General features: G+C 35.8%; 1 pseudogene; it reads left to right on the top strand.

Annotated features, from left to right (window-relative positions):
* The first annotated feature begins 9,883 nt into the window (after window positions 1-9,883).
* LOC120591059 (uncharacterized) lies at window positions 9,884-10,002 on the top strand (annotated as a pseudogene).
* Window positions 10,003-14,625: the final 4,623 nt, after the last annotated feature.

Raw genomic sequence — 14,625 nt, 5'->3', positions numbered from 1 at the left:
GTACATATATACAATGGAATATTACTTGTAACAACATGGATACACCTAGAGTATTGTGCTGAGTGGAATAAGTCAGACAGAGAAATGCCATATGATTTCATTTACATGTGGAACCTAAAAAACAAACAAACAAACAAAAAAACAGAAACAAACTCATAGATACATAGAAGATTTTGATGGTTGCCAGATGAGAAAGGGGGGTTGGAAGAATGGGTGAAAAAGGAGAAAGGATTAAGAAGCACAAATTAGTAGTTACAAAATAGTCATGAGGATGTGAAGTATAGCATAAGAAATACAGTCAATAATATTGTAATAACTATGTATGATGTGAGATGGGTACTAGATTTATCAGGGTGATAACTTTGTAAGTTATATACATGTCTAATCACCATGTTGTATACTTGAAACCAATATAATATTGTATGCCAATTATAATTTAAAAATTTTTTTATTTATTAAGTAAATGGTTTTTTTGAAAGAAAAACATTAGCATTAAATAACTGAGATGTAATCTAACCAACCTATACATGAGACTATTATGATTTATTTCTTTCTTAAATGGGAAGCAGTAGTGTTTGGAGAGAGACAGACTGCTGTCCAATTCTAGTTCTACTACCTAACAGACATGTGACCTTGAAAATGTTAAGGAATCTTGGTTTCCGTATAGGAGAAATGGATGGTTGTATATAAATTGCAGGTTAAGTGAAGTAGCATATATAAATTACCTAGAATAGGGCTTGGTACATACATGCACTATGTAATTGGGTGAGATTCATTTTAAAGAATAACATTAATTTTGTTTGATCTTCTTTCTCTACCACAATTTTATTGAGTTGTACTAGCAAGAAAGAGCAGCGTTTTTGTAATAAGACATTTTCAAGATTCCTCATGATTAACGCAATTTCCAGAAAACTGTATTGTTAATTTCTCGAGCCTTTATGACCATCTATGATTAATGATCTCTTAGCTCTTAATAAATGTGATAATGTTATGAGTTCTCTAACTTGAAGCATTATAAATAGGACAAAATGAGATGATTTATGCAATCAAAGACAGGTAAGACAGAACATACTTGACCCTCATTCAAGAAATATAATTTATGATAGGAGTTGAGGACTATGTAGGAGAGAAAAATACATCATGCAAAGAAAAAGAAACTATAATTTTAAAAAGTAGTACAAGCTTTAAGTTGATTATGAAATACGGCATGATCATTAACGACATGCATGTTTTCAGTCAGATGTGCGAGTCACTGATGTTCTCTATGCCTCAGTTTCCTTATCTGCTAAATGCCAATAGCAATAGTTACCTCATAGAGTTTTAAGTATTAAATGAGTTAATGGATAGAAGATATGTAATTGTCAAAAATGCAGTAATTCTAAAAATTGGTTAATATTACTATTCTTTCTTAAATTCATTAGGATTTTAGGAATAATCAGAAAACGTATTCAGCTGGAATTATGAAGAGAATTTAATGTTGGGACTATTTTCAGAGTTGTGGGCAATAAGAGATAGTGAGAGACCTGGGGACTAGAAACAGTAGAAGCCACTATCACAACAAGGTTTGTAGGGGCAAGCAAGGGAAGGACAGTGTTACTATACATGGTAGTCATAAAGGGACATAGAACCACAGGATGGAAAGAGGAGGGGAGAAATATCTCTATTTCCAAATGACCAAACCCAATAAGAAACCAGAGGGCGAGAAAGTCAAGGTGCTGTGGTCCATGGGAATCAGTCCCCCAGGGCTCCAACTAGGACGGAAAAGGTCAGAGAATGGGTCTGAGGATGAAGAGTTAAACGGAAACTACTCAGCCCAAATAATAATTGAATAATTGACTCAAATCCCTTGTTCCTCAAAAAACAGTCTTAGCCTAGATCCTTTATTTTGTTCACTGCATTCATTCTTCAGTTCTTCATCCATGCCATGTCTGTTTTTAATTTTAGGAGAGAGATCTAGTGTGACAGCTGTGTCACATCTAATATCTTCTGGGTTTTTGATCAGTGGAGTATAAGCCTGTATTTTGTGACACATAGTTCTCTTTTACTATCCCAATTTATAGTCAAAAGGAAGAAAATTCTTATTAAAAATGCCATAAGCCTAATAAATCTAAGTTGTCAATTTGTTCATGCAAAAGACAGAGGAGTCAAAATCTAACAACCTTTTTAATATTTGCAGTGATTGCTTAGCAAACTCACTTTATTTTTGGTCATTTACCACACTCTCCTTTAGAGAGTTATTCATAATTCTGTCAGGGCCCAGGGCAGGCTGCTCCAAAATATGCAAAAGTGGCATATTGATTATTTCTAATCAAAGTTACCTGAGAAACAGCCGGTACAAGAAGAATACTTCAGCCCTCCTGTCTTTGTCCCTCAAAAACAGTAAATAAATCTCTCATGTAAAAGGTACCTTCCCTGTACCAGGTGGTAGAATGGCATCCTTATCACCAGAGTTAGGGAATTCAAGGCTGAGAAGGTTGTATAAACAAACCTTGTTACTTCTTTACTAATTAAGCACCCAGGCCTTCTTTGTCTTGTCCATTCCTTGCAAATATATAGTTTCTTTGTCTAAAAAGTACAAAAGCTGCCACATTGGTCATTTTGCTAGCTCCCATTATCTACGAGACCTCTGCACATATGAAATTAAATTTGATTTTCTTTTACTAATCTGTCTTATGTCACTTTAATTCTTAAACTGGCAAAAAGAATCTACAAGTTTCTAGTAATCTACTCCTACAAGGGTAGGAGTAAAATTTTTTACCTTCCCAACAATTCCAAGACCCAATTTTAGCCAAAGATTTTACATTCAATCAGCAATCAGCCTAATGGGTCTGTCTGAATCCTGATATTTGGCAAAGACTCTCTCCTTAACCAAATTTTAGTCAGGCTACTCATTCTCTTTTTGACTGAGATTTGCTCTTAGGCTCTGTCTTTTGCCTGGTTAGTCCAGTTTTAACAAGAATCCTACTTGGTTAGCTTAGCAAAAATCCCCTACCCTTGATATCTGGCAAAATAACTCACCCTCCATCTTGACAGCTGATCAAATTCCTTTCCTCCACCCTGGATATCTTATCACCCTAGCCTGCATTCGGCTATACTCCTGTCAAGTCAGTTTATCCAAAATCCCCCTTATCACTGATGTTTCCTCTTAATAATTTTCTATTCACTGACTCCTTCCCTGCTTTTTAACTATAAATCTTCACTTGTCCTTGTATTCAGAGTTGAACCTGATTTTTTCCCCTTACTATAAAACCCTATTATAGTAGTCTCCCTGAATAAAGTCTACCTTTGCATTCTTTAACAAGTGTCTTAAGCATTTTTTTCTCTAACATATTAGTACTCTGAATGAATTGATATAAATTTTTGTTTTGATGTTAAAATTATTATAATATTTATATATAAGCATTATATGAATTTGCTATAAACTTTTCAAACCTCTCAAGTTACATAGTTAGAGAAAAATTGTACAAGACTTTGAAATGATCCAAAAAAGATCAATGGAAGTCTTCAGTGGAAAACTAAGCACTTTCTAGGGCATACTCCTCTTAGTTATCTAATCCTAGCAGATCTATGCCTTTCATTGACTTTGAGCTTTTTACAACTGTAAATTGTAGCTAACTGATTGAAGTAGAAATAATTCTTGACCACAGACATTTAAATGAATTCCTTCAGTAAAGAAACTTATGGGAAAAACCAACTATTGCACCCACTGGTAAATTTATTAAAATATTCCTGATTACCTATATCTGTATGTTATTTTAAATTCTCCCTTAAACCTGCTGTAACATCTTTCTGGTTTCCACAATAATTAATGAGTAAAACCTTGGCACATGTTCATTTTATATTTCTATGTGTCATAATTTTACTTTTTTAAGAAAATGTTATTTAACAGGTATTATTATTATTCCTCAATTTTACAGATGAAGAAGGTGAGGCTTAGAAATATTAGATAACTAGCCTATGGTGGCACCATTAATAATATGAACTCATGACTTTTGAAATCAAAGTACAAACTTTTCCTAGACACTTACACTATAATTTTATTAATATAAACAAAATTACATAGAGTTTGTATGCTAGAGCATTTAGTAGAACACTGGATTATATGCAGCATGAAAACCCAACCAATAATTACTACTGATTAGATAATTAGTGACTAGAATTGCTAATTACATTTCAACTTAGTTACTGTATGGTAATAAAAACAAAAATAATAGCATGGTGAAGCATAAACAAAGTAGCATAATGCAAATCCAGGCATCAAACATGTCAGTAAATCATTTCAATTAGAGCTTTAAGAAGTCTCAAGTATATTTTTCTTCTCTCTACTGTTTCTTAGGATTAATTGAGATCTTTAGCTGATTTTGATTGGTTTCATATGTACATAGTAAAAGAAAAAAAAAGAATCAGAGGAGGAGGAAAAGAAAGTAAAGAAGAGGAACAGCAGACTTCAATACATAATGAACTAAAAATTGCATATCTATGAGTCCATAATTCTGTTGTGCAATTCTATGACAATGGTAAAGTTACTTAGTCTGAGTTAGGTCCTTTACATATAACATGGGCATAAGACCACCTAGCATAAGTCTATTAAGATAAAATAGTGTTTATAAACCATTTGGCATCTAAGTAAGTTTTCAATATATTTTAATCCTGTTTGCTATACCCTACCCGTCCCAGGTCATTCCATTCAAAATACAATGAAGCAGTACACAGCAAGAATTTACAATACATTTTACTCATAAGTAGTGCCAGAGAGCAGAGGGTGAATCTGAATGTTCAACTAGATTTTGTTTCCAATCCATACCTGTACAATATGAATCAGTGACACATTTGCAAAACAAGTAATTTCAAGATTTACATTGTGAATGTAACAAAAAATTGTTTGCCTTAAAAGAAATTTAAGACAAAGAAGTGCCATATGACTCAGAGGTTCTGATCTCCATCAAATAATGTCTGAAAGAAAGAGTCAGAGTTGTAACAGTGTGGCATTTTGCAGGGACAACTTTTATGTTATGGTTACCTTTGCACATAGCTGGAGTGACAAGCTACTATATAGTCTTAAAATCATTTAACATGATATGGTGCTCTGCATTTCCTCAACTAGCTACAGTTTTTTTGTGGGGTAAGGGGATGGGAAAGTGTATGTTTTAAATCACATTCCCAATTAAGTTCATGAGGATATGTGATAAAACATTGAGAACATAGATTTTTATTTTCCTAGTTTCTTATATCTTCTTCAGTGACTTCTCTAATTTCTCCTCATGAATGAATCTCTCTTTGAATTAAACATAGAAACTAAATATAATAACGTTAAACTTTCTACAAAACATCCAAAACTATCTTCATATTCTATCCTAAATATAAAATATAAATGTAAAATACTAAGTAAAAAAGTTATTATTATTACTTTGAGTGGCCAATTCATAAATTGTTAACAACTGTTTTAAGGTAAATGGAGTGTTCTATCATATAGAAGAAAAAATAATTGCCTAAAAACACACACACACACACACAAAAGGAGAGCATAGACAATGAGCCATTCCCTGGATCTCTGGCAATCAAAAATAGATTAAAAAGCCTTATTAAACATAGAAATATTAAACATAAAGCAATTTCATCTGAGGAAAGGTCTATTTCATACTTCCTGTGATTCAACTGAGTTCGAATATATGAGGCCACCATAGGACAGCCTACAGGTATGAGCAGACTGCATGCCCTGTAGCTATCTTTTCAGACATTCTTGCTCATATGGATAGTAAAGAGGCCCAAGCATAGAGTCTCATTACCACCACCACCCAGGACCAAACCTCCATCACTATGCCGATCATGGAATCACTTAGTTCAGGAATGAAACTATCCCAGCTATATCCAGCCAGAGTGAGTCCTATAGACGAAACTTACCCTAGTAAATAACTGAGATCAGAATAATACAAAGTTCCATATTTTAGAAAATAGCTATATCTGCTAAGTGTGTTGTTACTCTCAATTAACAAAAGATGTGTCAGTGAGTAATTTAGTAATACATTATCCCTTTGGGGGTCCTCTGTTTCAACCCTAACTAGTCTAAAATCAACTAGTATACTGAAATTGAGTTCTGGCACTAGCTGGAATTAGTGTAGAACCCACATGGACTCAGTCCGCCCCTACTTTAGATGCCAGCCACAAGTTCAAATGATCCTAAGGCCACCTGCACTACTGACCAATTGGCTACAAATTTGGGGGTTTCCATGACTCCCTACACATTCAATAATTTGCTAGAATAACTCACAGAATTCTAGGGAGCACCATATTTAAAATTGCAGTTTTATTAGGATAGATACAACTCAGGAGCAACTAAAGAGACCCGTAGAGAAAGGTCTGGGAGTGAACCAAACACAGAGCTTCCATGCTCTTAACCCATGAAATGAGGGTATATCACCCTCCAGGCCCACTGATGGGTTCACCAACCAAAAAGCTCCAATGAGCTTCGGCGCCAGAGTTTTTACTGGGCTTATATTATTTCCTTGGCCACATGATTGAAAAAAATCTCCAGTCTTCCTCCCCCTTATGGAAGGTGAACTGGCTCAATGTTTTAACTCTCTAATCATGTGATTGCCTTATGACCAGCCTCCTTCCTGAACAATCCAGTGGACCAGTATGAATCACCTCATTAGTATAAACTCGGGGTGATCCAGGGGACTCATAAATAACAAAGACACTCTTACTAGTAGAGAAATCTCAAGGATTTAGTCTCCCTCCCAGGAACCAGGAACAAAGACTAGCCAAATCTTTATTATAAAACATGGGGACATGTGTTGTAATATCAAATGAACCCGACAAGTCCTGAATGTGGAACTAATTGAATAATGTATTGGGAAAAGTTAGTGACTTTGACTTTTTTCTCTGTACCAGAATCATAGGATCAGCTTCAGTACTTAATTAAAACTGTCAGCTTTCTCATAGCTTATCTTGTTTTTAGAAAATAATGGAACTTGCAACCTGAAAACTGAACTGCTCCAGGGGCACTGACACCATATGGATAGACCCATATAATCAACATTTAGCACACGCGTTTTCCTTTTAGGAGTCTATTTTGGACTCTAAAAAATCCCTGATCCTTAGTCAAAATCCTGATCCCTAAGGACTGACAGGCTTAAATGATGCCATTCTTTTAATGTACCCAATTTGAAATAGTTGATGCTCTATAGCAAACACCTCTAGAAGAGCAATGTAGCTATGAAATCTACAACGGAAAGGTGTCAAATCATCTGATCTCTCTCTATACCTATGGATGGACAGGATGCCAATCCTTCCACACTATAATTTGTCTCAGATGCTTTCAGTACATGTTCTGGAGACGAGCTTTGTGAAATGGGTTATCCTATTGAAGGGTTTCAGACTGAGCCTCCCCAAAAATGTGCCACTTTGGCATGTAGATTATTTTGAGCTGAAAGCAATCAAGACCCAGCAGATTTGATAAAAATGTACCTCTCCCTTAACCACTTAAAATAATTTAGATAGAGGGCCTGGTTCAGGAAAAGAGCTATCACCAGAGGTAACTACAAAGAATATGGGCTAGGTATGGTAAGTTGATGGGGAGCTCAGCAAGACCTGGAGATCGAAGTTCTCTCTGTGTCCCATTGTGTTTGCATGGCATGGCATGGCATGGCAAACATTTGCTTACCAAAAATTTGCTCTTCCCATCTTCCTGTAAACTGTCTTCTTCCCCTTTGAAGTACCAGATCTCTACTCCTTCTCAGAATGGCATATAAGCCTTTCTGCCTAACTGCCTGTGGGTCTTATATTCTTATGGGGACTCCATACATATGTGATTAAACTTGTTTTTCTCCTCTTAATCAGTCTTATGTCAATCTGATTACTAAACTGGCCAAAGACCCTAGAAGGTAGAAGAATTTTTCGATCCCTCCATCATCTATTCCTCCAATTCAGATAGAACATGAATCATTGGGGCTGAAATTGGCATAACTAAAGGTTAGGTCCAGCTATACTACTCACTGAAATTTTTACTTATCTTCTCTAAACTGCAGATTTGTCAGAAAATGTCATTGCAAATAATATCATAATTATATAATAATGAAAAAATGTGATAGTACACATAAGACTTTAAGGCACTGTGGAAGATGAAGTTGTTAAAACAGGCAGAATTCTAATTTACTCTGAAGTCATCATGTTCATCAAAACTATCAATGGCTTTTTTCTGATATGCTGTGTTTTGGAAACCAGTTACAATTTACGCACACACACACACACACACACACACACACACACTAGACACGCCTGATCTTCTCTCTTAACTAGAACAAAAAGCCGTTTAGAGATCTAATGTATATTTAGTAGTTACATCCCCACCCTCATCAAGAGAGGTAAGGATGAACAATAAACCTAAAAATGTTTTAAAATCCTGCCAAAAAGGAATCCAAGTTCTATACAATGCCCATATCTTGACCCTTCCCACAACTCCTTCAGCTTATCTTCATGCAGAAATGAATGGCTCCCCCATGGAAAGTCAAGTACTTCAATCTGCATTCTAAAAATACCGAATGTATCCCCCTATATTGCTGATAGCTAAATTAAAACATCCAAAAATACCACATTAACTATAGAGCATTCTTCAAAGATCTCAATCTAGAATTGATTGCCAAATAGTTTTGATGTTTCCAATCAAAAGACTAGATAAGACAATATTTGAGAATGATAGTCAACCAGTGAGTTTGATCTTCTATAACTCATGACTCTTTCTGAGCTTTCTCCCATAACTTCTTCTGAGTTATTGTAAAGGCATTTTCAAGCCCTGAGATTTGGGGATGTGAGAGTGAAATGTGCCTTTACTTGAGAGTAGCACAAGAAAACAAGTACCCGCTGAAGGTAGTTGGGTTTTGTTTAGGTAAGGAAGTAAAAGGAATGCTTTGTGACATGATGATGAAGGGAATTTGTAGACAAGCGGAAAGGAATTGCACTAACATCATGGAAGTTTGGGTACAAAGAAGGGGTTCATATCAGGACTGTGCAGAGCACTATAGGGAAAAGATTCCAGGTGGTGAGAGATGGCAGGAGAGGCTTGTACTGATGGCGGTAACTGAGATAAACAGGGATATAAAGCATGAGGGATTTGTTCTCATAGTCTTGGTGATGAATAAGGACAACCAATACTTTTATTTATCTCCAAAGGGAGCATCCAGGGATAGCTCATGAGACTGTGGAATGCCACGGTGTGATAGGGTTGAGGGCTAATTCCAGTTAACTTCTGGAGGCTGTACCATGCAGTGAAATGGCCCATTCTAGTGTCCGCTCCTAAAAAGTATAATGGCCCTCACAATTGCTGAGATGGAAAAGGCAAGAGAATGGAGATTCAGCCAGTGCAATGGTGCTCATGACTAAAGACTCATATTTTATGTTTTCTTTTTATTACATACCAACTTTTAAAATTATTCCTGTAATTTGATGGTATCAATAATACAAAAGATAAAAAATTATACAAAGATTTTTGAACTAATATAGAATTCTTCTACCTACCTGTTTTCCAACTGTGGGCCAACAAAGAAATTAATAAATTTAGTTGGTTAGAAGGATTTATCACGTAAGAACAACATCAGTGGTCAATTAAAATATTGAGAAATTGTTACAAATATATTCATATTTGAAACTTCCCCATAGAAACAAAGAAAACACTGAGTTAAGGGAAAAGATACAGTCAGAAACCGTCATGTCTGAGGGAAATGAGGAGGCTGCAGTTCTGGAAATTCTCAGCTCTATTAGAATGAAAAATGTTTAACAGCATATATATCATGCAACAGTTACACTATATAGGTCTCCTGAATAAAGCATTCCATTCCTTCCCTCAACACTTGTTTTTAACACATTTCACACATGAAAGTCTCTACCTGTCTATGGCCATGCCACCCTGAACAAGCCTGATCCCGTCTGATCTCGGAAGCTAAGCAGGGTCAGACCTGGTTAGTACTTGGGTGGGAGACCACCTAGGAAGACCAGGTGCTGTAGGTGTAAAAAAATAAAAAATAAGGAATTGTAAGCTGACGAGGTCCTTGCAATCTGTGAGGTCAACCAAAGGTTGCCTTGCCTTAAAAGAAAGAAAGAAAAGAAAGTCTCTACCCCATGATCGATTCTTATCATCAGTTTCCAAAACTTAAAAAACGTAAAACTATGTTTTCACTCTTTAATTTTCCATATTTGTCAACTTAGGCATAGACAGTTAACACATAAAATATATATTACAGCATTATAATTCCTCTGTTGGCATGGTGTTGGATGTCAAAAAGAAAACTTTGATATTAAACACATAAATGAATACATGTGTATATGTATACACAGAGAGAGCACCACAAACGACTCAAGTTATGAAATCTTTGTTGCCTTTCTCCAGGAATCCTGCTGGGTTGGGTTGCCCTCACTCAGACTCCTATTTAATCTAATGTCCCACAGCACACATTGTGAAGTCAGACAAGGACTAAGGATGCCCTACGTCATAGAGGAAACGAATTCTCTGAATACTTTCCTCAGCAGTACACATTCCCTCTGCCCCATTTTCCTGTAACAATATTATGAAGCAAGACCTTCACAACAATTACTTGACTTCCAGTGGATGGGTACTGTTCCTCCTCTGCCCCTTGCCCCACCCTTAAACACATTTCCTTACAGAGACTGAGGCAGGCAGTCTGTGCTAGCCTGCACTAGATTAGACCTACATCAGCTGAAGAATTGCATCCACAGTATACAAAGAAAGATGCCACTGAATTTGGCTACTAAGGCTGCATGCTGGCCAGATGATGTTTGCATCATCCAAGAGGGAGAATTAAAACTAGGAAGTTGGCATCTCTATAGGGAGACTGACAGACATAAGGGGCTCTAATGTGGCAAGGAGCATCAAGAAGCACTCCAAAATATAGGGCTCTAATGGTATTAATTACCTCTCCACTGATGAGACATTAACCACCTGCTTCCACAGAGAAGTCTTTAAACATCAAATGGGGAAAGTAAGACCTTTGCCCACACCAGGTTAACCTTGCTGAAGTAACTAGTGGTGAAGTGGAATTTTGTCCTCTGAGCTGCCTGTGGGCAAAGGGTAGAGAGAAGAGAACACCATGGCAGTTGAGAAACAATGAGATCAAAAGGTGTAATTGCAGAAAAAATGGGCATCAGAAGTGATGCCCTGAAGCATGACCTTGGGATTGCTGGATAATCACATAACCAATAGACTTGTGGAGCAGCCTTGAGAATGTAGTTGCTTCTTTTGAAGCCAAACTTCAGGCCATCTCAGGGTCTCAGGGTTAAAGTAACATATGACAACTGACTCTTTAAGAAGGGGAACACTTTAGGTAAGCTTTCAGATGCACAGAGGGAGAAAGGAAACACAAAACTAACTGAGGAATCACTGACTGTAGCCTTGTCTTTGCAAATGAGAAAAAGTAAAATGATCTAAAACCATGCTGCTTTGACAATCTCAATTCTGCCACTAACACAATCTAATGGATATACAAAATAACTCCCACTTTGAACGGAAATAATTAGTTGATGTTGCTGAACTGAAAAGGCTATATTTTTTAAATATAGTTTCCATTACTCTAAAAGAAATTAGTGTTGTTGATAGAAAAATTAAGTTCAGAAAAGTGTGGATGAGAAAGGGGCTACATACTAAACCTGACAACCTCAAGGGAGGCATCATGGTGGGTCCTCCAAACTCAGAGACAAAATTACCACATAGGATGGTCTGAACATAAAATTTCCTAACTAAAAGCAGGTCATGGAGGGTAGTCACATCCTGCACCTGCAGCTTCCTTGATAAAGGTCATTCTTTACCTTAAGTGAGCCAGTCTATTGTCTTTTTGCATCTAAGATAACTTGCTCTTGGAATGAGGGTTCTCTGGAACCCTCAGGGTACAACCCACCACACTAGAGCACAAGACCACAGAACCCCTCATTGTATTATTCCCCAAATACTATCCCTATGTGCTGTAGATGTTAACTATCATGTACTCAGCAATGTAAAAGAAGTTTGTCTCTCCATTTTACTTTTTATCCAATTTCAGAGATTTCTCCACTTTGCTTTCTCCCGCTCCCTTAACCAGTCACCTGATGTTTTGCATATAACCCTCCTTATGCCTCCTCTTTTGATTCTTATGTATCAAATAAGCTGAAAAACTGCCATTCTCTGGAGCATGTTCTTAATCCATTGAGATTTTGCTTCCTGGCAATTGTCATCAATTTGGTTCAGATAAACATTAAAAAATTCTCTACAGGTTTGGACTTTCTTATATCAACAAAAGTCGGGGGGAAAAAAAACCATGATCCTGCCTCCCAGAGGCAACCACTATTATTTCTATTTCTCCCTTCTATTCTCTATGCATATTATTACACAGTTGATACACTAAATATGAAACATTATACCCTGTTTATTTCAGTTATTATAATAAATGTTTTTCAACTGACTATATTTTAATATACCTGGTTTAGTATTTGCTATTTTAGGTTATATAAAGAGCATAGTAGTCTACCCAAAAGATGTAGACCTAGTGATTAATTACAAAATAGTTTGTGAGCTCTTGCTAGGTTCAGATCACTAGGCTAAACTGAAGAATCTAATTACAATAGAACTTCTGCCTCTAGCAGTCAGAAAGAAGAAACCCGTGATACTACATATAGATAAAGAGTTAGGCCCGACCCTCAGGGAGCCTCCACCCTTGCATTGTGCCAATCTTTATTTTGGCTTGTCTATTTGCAAATGTAAAAAAGCAAAAGATCTAAGACAATTCTTTTGTGATTGCTCATTTGATCCTCTACAATATCCTCCTGTCTATTAAGACCCACTTCAAATATCACATTTCTACAGCTCCCTGGTTCCTTCTCCTCTAGGAAGACTCAATTGTTCCCCATTTGTATTCCCATGGAGCTTTAAATAAAACTCTTTATCACATTTATTATATTATTGATTTACTGTAATTACCTGACCCATTCTTGAGTCCATAAACTCTTTGAAGATAGAAATAGTTTGTTTATTTTTTTCTCAGAATCTAGCGATCACTAATAGAGGCTAAGGGCTCATATAAGTGCTCGAAAAATATATATATATGTTTTTGAGTAATTGTAATTGAATAAATTTAAAGTGTGTAAACTAAAATTAATTTTAGACTGCAATAAGGAATAATAAGCATTTATTTGAGCAAAAGGAGATAGAGCCCAGGAGACATAGATTCAGGTAGCAACCTAAATTGTGTCCCAACAAGACAAAGGGGAAGCTGACTTTTACAGTGAAAGTTCCCATCCAATTAGGTCCATTTTATGTAAATGAGGTATCCAAATTGTACAGTTCTGATTGGATGGGGCAGGTCTCAGTTCATTGGTAGAAAGATGAAACCAGAGTTTCCCTGCAGCAGTTGATTCAGACAGGATAAAGAAGCAGGGCATAGAAAGTATACAGAGTATGTGAGGAGCCCCTGTCAGCACATGGCCTCTAGACTCTTAATATTCATAAAATTTGGGCTCTCAGTTGACCATGCTAAGTCCATCTCAGCAAATAAATACAAGCAAAACCCATTTTTCTGAAAATTTAATGAAGTAATACTGCACATTTTTTATTATTGAGATATATACCTGAAGTATAAAGTTGTTTTTAAATTGTGTTCATGTATGTGCTTTTGTAGAATTCTCAAATCAATGTTTAAGATCTCATCTCTTTCATTTACTAAATATGCAAAAAATGTATAATATTTGTGTTTCGAAAGAATTAAATGTTATTATTTTTGTGAGTAAATCAGCACCTTGGTATTATAATGGTTAAAACTATATATTTGAATAATGATAGAAGCCACAGGAGAGATAAATATTCTGCAACTTAACATAGGTTTAAGAAGATTTCCTTTTAAAATAAGAGAGACAAAAGGTACTGTAAAATTATTCATCATCTTTTTCAACAAATATCCATATCAATAAATTCTACACCCTATGCAAGCGGACAGCATAGAACACAGGACAGCTTAAATGGTTTATCCACAATCACGTAAATCAGAAAGGAAGTGGTATTCCCTGATTACACAACATTTCCTCAAAAGGATTTGGGCTGTTTTGAGATGATTTGAAAAGCTTTTTAATCTCTGGGGTTGGGGGGAGGGCGGTGACCTATTCTAACAGATATCAGGAAAGCTTCCAATATTGTTTCTTAACTCCTTCTTTTTCTTTTTTCTGACTTTCATATTCTTTTCTATTTATTTTAAATCTACAGGAAGCGGACACAATTTGTATATAAACTGCCATATATTACAAATGCATATTTTATACATAATATCAGAATGTTGGAAAACTGAAATAAAATATATACTCAATATGTATGGCATACTGTGCAGGAATATATGAGTTTCCTCACAGACATCGATCCAATTAATTCATTTTAAACCTCACCAAATAAATTCAATTTTAATTTTGCTCAGTATTGATCCCAAGTGAAGTTAGTTCAAGCTTTTTGGAGTGGAGTTATCTATTACAGCGATCACCACTCCACAGAGTCAAAGAAGCAATTGAATCAGAGAAATTATTTGCAAATGGCCAAATTGATAATTTTTTAAAAAATGGATTCTAACAAAGAAACTATAAACCCTATTTGGCTTTTTCTTCTGC

Source organism: Pteropus medius, unplaced genomic scaffold, assembly GCF_902729225.1.
Source record: "Pteropus medius unplaced genomic scaffold, Ma_sr-lr_union100, whole genome shotgun sequence".
Classification (NCBI taxonomy): domain Eukaryota; kingdom Metazoa; phylum Chordata; class Mammalia; order Chiroptera; family Pteropodidae; genus Pteropus; species Pteropus medius.
Note: the sequence above shows the minus strand (reverse complement) of the source record. Positions and strands in the feature narration are given on the sequence as shown.